Source organism: Hakea prostrata, chromosome 5 (genome assembly GCF_041222555.1).
Source record: "Hakea prostrata isolate BN-2017 chromosome 5, UWA_Hpros_2, whole genome shotgun sequence".
Lineage (NCBI taxonomy): Eukaryota > Viridiplantae > Streptophyta > Magnoliopsida > Proteales > Proteaceae > Hakea > Hakea prostrata.
The window spans coordinates 19,801,034-19,809,622 of NC_142604.1; the positions used below are offsets into that span (position 1 = coordinate 19,801,034).

Below are 8,589 nucleotides of genomic sequence, written 5' to 3' on the forward strand. Positions count from 1 at the left end.
TCACACCCATTAATCCTAGAAATTCTTTCTTCTTTTTCTTTTTCTTTTCTTTTTTGGGGATTTGAACTTGGGCTTTATTTAATTCTACGCTTCTTGAAGACTGGTTCTTTTCCTGAGTTTGCATTTTAATACCTTGGTGGGACTAATCAATAAACAAAACGCTAATTCCGTTCCATATTTAAAACATCAAATTCAGAACTTTCTTGTCAGTATTGTGCACGATTTCTTGGTAATCAGACTTTCTATTCAGCCCCTGTTTAGGCTTTGTTTGTATGGAAGGGGAATTATGGGAGGGAAATGAAAATTTTCAAGCTTAGGAAAGATTTTTTTTTTGTAATCGTTTCTCTGTTTGACTATGTGATTAACCTCAAATCATTTCATATTTGACTATTAAATTTTATTTTAACCTTGCATTTAAAGTTAACACCTAAAATTTCACAAGGAAATTCATTTAGCTTGAGTTTGATGGGATCTAATGAGTTCAATACTTATCTTTTGCTTTGTTAATTCTTGGTAGCAAGAATATATAAAATATTGTGTTCAATATGGCGTGGTAAGGGTGTCAAAATCAAACTGAAAACGCTTATCAAAACCTAATTAAGTCACTTAAATCGAAGCAGGTAGACCGTTAATAAAATTGTGTAATTATGGTTTGAAACATAAAAGAAAAATTTTCAAACCCACCCATTAGGTATCCCGAAAATTAATTTTCCCCTTGAGTTATTGAATTTATCAGTTGCACCCCATATTTGTACATAGTTAATCTCAATGCGTTTTGTTTATCCATTTTCAATATTTACCTTCAATGCATTTTGTTTATTCATTTTCAATGTATTCTATATCTTTCAAATTGGGAGAGGGATTAAGATTCTTTTTTGGTATCAATTATCATTCTCAATTATGAGGTTTTTTCATTATTTTAAATTATTTAACTTCTATTATCAGTTTTATTTTTATTTAAAATAATAGAAAAACTTCTAAAATTCATAATGAACTTTTTTTTCTATTATGAATTATGATGATAATTTCATTATCTTCATTTATGTATAAGTTTATTTAAAATTTTTATGGTTAAGATGAGGGTAAAATAGTCAATACACACTTTTTTTAAACCATGGAAGACAATATCACCAAAATTCAGCATTCGCTGAATTTTGGTGATATCGCTACTGAGCGAACCTAAAGGTTGCCCCAAACGAGATTGGCGGGATATTGCTGATTTCTCGGTGATATTTCGCCTTTTTTTCGCCAAACTGGCGATTTGGCAATAGCAGAGACACCGGAGAAGAGAGTGGCGACACCTTCAACTTGAATTTTTTTTTTTTTTTTTGGTAGAGATTGTAGATTGCAGCGAATCGATTGTATCAACAAACATACAGGTATCTTCCTTGGTGTTCCCAAATGGAATATCCACGACGTACAATTTGACAACCATCGTTCCGTTCGACGAAGGGTGAAGAGTCGTCACAGATGGAGCTTCCTTGGCTTTTTATTTTTCATTTTCGAGGGCTTCAATCTCAATCTTAAATCTTAAGCTCTTTGGGGGAAACCATGTTGATCTTTCCATTGTGCAACCCTAAGTTTGAGTTTACTCAGGTAAGAAGAAAGAAGAATGATCGATGGAAGGAGATTTGTAAGAAAATTATGAGAAATAAGGAAGCTCTGATTTGATCGATGCTTTTGTTGAACTCGCGAGATAGAAGTCACAGAACAAAAGCTCGTTCACTCGCCTTATTGTAATTCTCTATAAAAGTTTTTACATTAAATGCATGTCAGCATGTGGGACCAATTCTAGGAAGTGGGGTTTTAAACATTAAATGCATGTCAGCATGTGGGACAAGGAACTGGGGTTTTAAACTCTTAAATCTTAATGAGCACGTGAATACTTTATTTTGGGCATCCATCCAAATGTCAAGATCTTCGGCGAAATTCGGCAGTTTCGCCCTCCGAACTTAGCTGATAATTTGCACCTTTTATAATAAAATCATGTTTTTTTCTTCTTTTATCACTTGCTCACTATTATTTACTAACAATTTTTCTTATTTTTTATTTCATAATTTATTTTCAAAAAAAATTCACCAAACCATTTTTCATTCTTGACCAATAATGAATTCTTATACTTATTTCTTTTAAAACAGACATAATAGAGAATGAGAATTGATACAAAAAAGAGCCTAACTTAAGAAAATAAGGATGAAATAAAATTTATGAAGGTAACCTTAATTTTTCAATTCCCATTCTCCATTTGCTTGTTATTTTTGAGAGCATGAAGCAGTAATATTATAGGTACTCTTGTCATTTAAAAGAATTTATCTTGCACTTAATTGTAATTTCCTAATTATAGGGGGAGTGTCATTGATACTTTTGAGCTTTATAAGGGGTCTGGCTGATAAACTGGGCAACTCAATGGTTGATATTAATTTTGGGGTTACTCAAGGGGTAATGTTAAAAATTTCTAAAATAAAGTATTTACTTAATTGGTTCAATTCGATTTATATAGTTTAGTTTTAGTTGCACCATTAAGTCCATTAACCAGAGGGTCACCCAAAAAAAAAAAAAAAGGTCCAATAATTTACCATAAACCATTTTGAAATTTGGTTTGGCAAAAAAAAGAAATTTTGAAACTTGGTAAAATCATAATACGTTCACCCAACTAATTCCATAAATTGAATTGTGATGATGCATGGGTGATTAGTTCTCAAAAAGGAGGTATTCCTACAGACAAAAAAGAAAAAAAGGAAAAAAAAGAAAAAAAAAGAAGAGGTTTCAAAATGATGTTGATAAAGTCTGCCTAGTAGCCCTAGCCTAGTAGCCCTACATTGATCAAACGTCAGAAAAATATTTTAAACTTTGGATGAATTTGAATCTTCTATAAAAAAATTTCAGAATCAGTTCCTTGTAATAGGGGATATCGAAGACTGCCATGAATCATTCTCAGGGATAGGAATATGTTGTTGATAGGATCAACAATGGTTGGGGTTAAAGTTTGACGGATCTCAAAAGCTAGTTGAGAGCTTCTCTCCACCACACCAGCGAGCTTGGAGTTCGATGGTTGAAAATGGGTATGAACCTCTTTGATCCGATGACATGAAGTTGTAGGGACCCAAGGATCAAATCAGAAGGAGGTATTATGACCATTTCCCATCTTTCTAGTAACCATACTTACAAGATAAGGATGAATCTTTTGTAAACTATTCCATGTGTTAGAACCATTCTTTTTCCCTACCTTAGGATAAAAAATTGATGTCTTAGGATAATATTTAGCTTTCAGGCATTTTGCCTAGATCAAATCAGGTTAATTTAGGTTCCTCCACCCTTGCCCAACTAATTGATTTATTTTGATTACCGCAATACTCCCATGCCGATTTGATCAAGAATTCCCCGGCTATTTGTGTTTAGTGATCAGACTAGTCTAGCCTTAATGTTAGAGTGAATCTAAAGGACTCATGAGCATTATCAAAGGGCGGTTTTGGGCTGAGCCGATCTACAGGGTTTTATTGACAGCCCTAATATTTTTTGAAAAAGTAATAACATCTTGGTAAAAGGAAAAAATATGGTCATTTTCTTAAGATATGCATTAAAACGAAACATGTGTGAAATAGAAAGAATATATTTTCGTGACAATTCATTCCTTTTATATCATTCGTTTTATTAAAAAAATGTCTTTATATTTTTATTGCTTGTCATTTCTTTGCCTATTATTTCCTCGCATTCTTGACATTTTTGCTACTAGTTTTTCATCAATAATCTTATCTTAGTAATTACTAATTATCTTCTAAGAAGGAAAAAAAAAACTTACTGATTAATAATTACCTTTTAAGAAAGGAAAAAAAAATCTTCAAAATTTGATACCATATCTGTAATTTTAGTGTTTATTTTTCAATGTACTTATAATCCTTTTTATTGGTTCCCAATAAAGAAAAATCCCTCATTGGTAATTTGGTACATTAGATATTTTTTTTTCTATTATAAAAACCTTTCCTAAATTAAGAAACATACTACCATTGCATTGCCAGAAGCCTGAGAGGTAATATCACCACACACTGATTTAGGCCAAATACCTGAATATGTTGGGATTGTCCTCGTCTCTCTCCAGATAATCACGGGTGATTAGGTCTTCAATCCTCTTCTTGATTGTTTTGATGTCGGGCTTGAACATATGCCCAAGCTGCTCCACACACTCCATCACCAACTGCTGATGACCCAAAACCTTCCTACTCTTCATGATGCGGACAATAGTGGCATCAATTGCATATCGCCTATCCTTGTCAACATCCTCTATCACTTTCTTCTTCTCATCCACAGGAGGGAGTGGAATCTTTATCCTCCTCATTTTGTCAGTGAACTTGCCGTTGAACTCAAAAATGTCAGTCGAAGTGATGTTTTTAGTGCTTGGCTCTTTGTTAAGGATTTTGTACTTAGCACAAGACAAGGAATGTAGAAGTCGTATTACATCATCATCTGTTAAGTTCAACTGAGCCATGATTTCTGAATAACTCAGTCTATCCGAAGCATTAAACAGCAGCAACGCAGAGGCTTGATAAGTTGTCACAATCAGCTCTATGGTTTTGGGTTCAAATTTCCCAATGATGTTACAATTACCCAATGAGTATATCCAGGAAAGTTTTCTATGCCTAGTTTTTGTTTGATAGAATTCCTTAAATACCTCAACACACTTAACCATCTCTGCTGGGAGATTGAGATCAAAAGATTTATAGTTGGGCCAGAATCCAGTAGTTAAGACTGTTACTGTCAAATCTATCCCTGGATTTGCAATTGAATTACTACTCAGATATTCCTCAAAGTTTGCCTGATTTTCCCTTGCCAACGTTAAATCTGTAACCATCCCCTCCATCTTTGAAGTAAATTGTCCACCGCATTGCTGCTTCAGTTTTGTCAGAATACTCCTTTCATGATCATCATTTGAACTCTTGTCAAAAAGCAGCCTTCGAGCAAGTTTTTTCCTGGAAAATTCTGCAAAGAGGTCCTTATCACTGATGTAGACAAGAAGCCTTACCACCTTCTCAAGTGTCTCCTCAATTGCTTCATCACTTAGCTTCTCACTCCCACCCTTCTTTAGAATATTATCGCAGAAAGTAGCCAGTAGTTCAGCACTGGAGCTGCCAGCAACACCCTTGTTGCAGAAAACCTCAAAGGCCTCTTTGAGTGCCTTGTGAAATAGAGAGTGGTTCAAGAAGCAGTCATTAACATATGCCAAGTACTTGTCGTGTAGATCAATTACTTTCCTCACAAAAACCTGCTCTTGCAAACCAACCACATCCCTCTTCTCTGCCCTGATCTTATTACTTGCAGCATCCTCCGCTTGTTTGACCAAGGCTGTACCTTCTGCAGTAACATGCTGCTTAAATATATCTGAAACAGGTTCCAACCCACGAGGAATTCTGCAGAAGAGTCTATACATCCTTGACAAATCCTCCACCTTGTCGTCTCTGAGTAATGCACGGCATCCTGAGTGTTCTTTTTCAAGCAACTGGTTTGTACACACGGTCAACAACTCGTTCTGCACTTTCTCCAGCAATTTCTGCTCACTGCTAGAATGCAAGTAATGAGACACCCTATCAGTCTCCCGTTTTAAGCAGCACTCAGCCTTGAGCATATAATCAGGACAAGAATCGTCCAGAATCCAATTTGAAGCCTTGCGAGAATAATAAGCACCAGTATCTTGAAGCATGGCTACTTCAAAGTCATTCTCATAATAATCCAATATTTGCCCCGTTCCAATTTCAACAAAGATATCTAGAACATTCTTCAATAGCGCTCGGTCAATCTGTTCTCCTTCACGCTCTTGATGAATCAAAGAGATCACGGCATCTCTGACTTTCCCGTTTATCTCCATGTAAATCAGATCTCGGAAGCAAGTGAGTCCAACTTCATTAAGGGGAGGAAGCGACTTCCGAGCTATGAAGTATCGATCGAGGTAACGAAAGAAACGCGAAAGCCATCTGACCATAACCTTATGATCTGACCATCTTTTCACGAGCTCTCTCAACATAAATTCTTCATGCTTCTCCCTTAAAGAAGGCAACACCGTTGAAGTAATGTACACCTCAAAGGACTCTCTGTACTTGTCATAAAGCTGTTGGCAATAATCGTGAGGGGGCTTCTGCAAGCACATGTTGTAGATGGTTGAGTAGAGCAGCATGTAATCCTCAGAGCTAAACTGTGGCTCAGGTAGCCCTTGTAGAATGTTCTTGAGCTTCGTGATACCCTTCTGCATAGACTCCCATCCTTGATCTAAACCAATAATTTTACGGTCAGGCATCGTCATCGTCATCGTCATCGTCAGGAGCAGAAATCCACAATCCTCGAAGAAGAAAGCCTTGGTAGATTAAAGATAATAAATAGTAGAAACACAGTTTCGGAAGCAAGCGATGATTTGGCGGATTTTTCTCGATCGGTTGAGAACTCTTTTTCCCTTTGAATCCATATCATACATACATATATATAGACTCTACTAAGACGGGAAGGATATCACTCCAAGTAGAACACCATGCAAAGTTCGAATTTGCTTTGAATTAAGACTCATTAGCCCGCCCGGATTCAAATCCTCTGCGGCAATCCAGCAGCATTCAACCAAGGAATGCCACCTGTCCTCCTTTAATCTTAACCATTAGATCTTTACAACTTCTGATTAAAATTTAAATCGGGTTAACTAATGCCAAAACTTGGATCAAACCAAACCATAATCCGGTTTTCACTTTTCACTCGCCTCGTCCCATTCTTTCTCTCAACGTTGGATTCAAACCCCCCATCGCCGCCAGAATTTATTTGTATCTCGAATACTTGTTTTGGTATCCGAAGTTGCTTTCAGTTCCTGATTGAAATTGCTTTTATGGATTACAACTATTTGTCGGCTTCATGGATCCTTGCTCTCCAATCAGCTCTAAGTTGCCTAAATTAAGCATCTCCTATGGTTAATTGATGTTTGCCCCTAGATCTTGTAGTTCCCTCAGTTTAAATCAGATAGTCCAAACTGGAGCATCCCAAGATACCTCACCACTTCTCCTATTAATTTATGTCTGGCTCTTTGAGGTCCCAATTAAATCAGATAGTCCAAACTGGAGCATGGAGCATCCCAGGATACTCACCACTTCACCTGTTAATCTTATTCTAGTATTCAATTCTTTTCACTCACCTTTGGTGGTGTCTCTTACTCTTCTATATAAATTAAGGTGGGAGATGGTTTGTTTATTATCACGAAAAACATGTTTTTGAGAAGCTTTAGTTTCCTTTAAATTGTATCATACAAAACGGATTGGTGAATGTAGCTTTACGGATCCCTTAGTCCATCAATTACGAGGTGCACCATTTATGATGGAGGGGTTGACTGATCTTGCAGTGAAAATGCATTCAGACCTGTGTGCACTATTCGGGGCGTTTAAATACCTTAAAGAAAGTGCCGTTACCGGCACGTTTCAACTCCGCCACTTTTTGACAATTAGGTCATTTCATGCTATTTGAAACAAGATAAGTTTTCATATTTATGATTATGCTTTATTTAATTGTCTTATACGATTGCTCATGTGGTAATGTATTTCCAACACCTTCTGATCTTCTATGTATAGGTCTCTGATTACAATATCATTCTTGCTCAGACAATATTCTTTCCGCTTAATCACAAGTTTTTGCTTACATTACGACACCTGTCCTCCTAACAACTCTTCTTTGAATTAACAATATTCCCTTCATCTCACCACACATAGTCTTGTAGAAAGGTTGGAGGGCGTGGGCATGTCTCCTCGGAGGTCATGCGGGCTCCTATGGCAGCATGTGAACCAAGTGGCTATGGAGCAGCAAGGCCAGGTCCATGCGACTCAATTGTATCTCCATGCATGGCATTCTCAAGATGATGTGGTGTCGTAAGTCGTAACTGCCCATCTAAGCCGTCAGGGCCTAGACCACCAAGAGCTAGCCAGAACAAAATAATAGCTTTTCCCGCCCAGGAGAAAGCTCAAAAGCTTACCATATTTTGGCGTTAGGTTAAACATAGCTCTGAGGCATTTTTATCTCAGGAGTGAGTCCAAAGAAGAAACCAAGGCTAAAGTTGAGAGTATGCAACAAACCATGTGAACATATTGGGGCCTAGATTTAGATTCCTTCATTCATTGAGAGATAAGAAAGAAAAAATGGGAAAAATGCTTCATGCTTGCCTTTGCTTCAGAGTGAAACAGCTTAATTCATATAATAGTTTTGTTAAGTTGCCAAAAAAAAATGATAGTTTTGTATCCAGGTTGAGTTCTTACAATTAGATTTGTGATTTGATTTCAATTGAGAGTGATAGATTATGAAAAGGTAACAAAACATTAATTAGTCCCCTCCACTATACTTAATTTCCTTATAATTCTTAGAATCTTTGTTTGCTGTTGTATAGTTCCGAGTAGTTCTCAAATCGTGATACATGGCATTTTCAAAGTCTAACGACTATAATCTCCTGCTCATAATTAGAATCATTTAACTTAAAAAATGCCAAATGTCTGAGATTGTATAAAGACTTTCATATCCGCTATTTTCTACCATTATTTTTTGTCCCGATTATAATTATAATTCCTATGGTCCTAACCTGAATTT

At 36.3% G+C, this 8,589-nt stretch overlaps 1 pseudogene; it reads right to left on the bottom strand.

The window, feature by feature from the left end:
• Positions 1-4,048: 4,048 nt before the first annotated feature.
• On the bottom strand, positions 4,049-6,289 carry LOC149015637 (cullin-1 pseudogene; annotated as a pseudogene).
• Between the last annotated feature and the right edge of the window lie 2,300 nt (positions 6,290-8,589).